Source organism: Phaethon lepturus, unplaced genomic scaffold, assembly GCF_000687285.1.
Source record: "Phaethon lepturus isolate BGI_N335 unplaced genomic scaffold, ASM68728v1 scaffold33848, whole genome shotgun sequence".
Taxonomy (NCBI): domain Eukaryota; kingdom Metazoa; phylum Chordata; class Aves; order Phaethontiformes; family Phaethontidae; genus Phaethon; species Phaethon lepturus.
Window position 1 is genome coordinate 23761 of NW_010557553.1, and position 495 is coordinate 24255.

Here is a 495-nt window from a genome sequence, read left to right on the forward strand (position 1 = left end):
CGAGCTGGCTAGGGCCGAAGCTCAGGAAGGGGAGGAGACAGCCAGCCACGCTCCAGCCACTTAGCTGCATAATCCAAATCATCAACACCCCTCGCTCCTTCCTCGCATCAAGTTTAGCAAGGAGAGAAAAGCTGGGAGCGAGGAGAGAGGGAGACCGGGGTGTTTTGCTCAAGGAAGGGCTTGGAGAAACCACGCGCGCCAATACGTGGAAGGATTTCACCGCCCAAACGGGATCGAAGGGGTAACAGCATACCTGAGCCTGCAAAATACAGACCAAAATACAGACCAAGGCGGTCGTGAATGAGAAAGCATGGTACTCTTAACTGTTGTAGGAGCTGCACTCTCCTCAGAGTAAAATGTATTTCAGAAAGAATGCCTGAGCTGGTATGCATCTAGCCAGACATATAATAAAAATACAATTTCATAGCAATCCCTCTCTCCACTAATGTTACCAGGAAGAAGGTAGGAGCAGGGAGTGTGTCTTCTCATTTAATT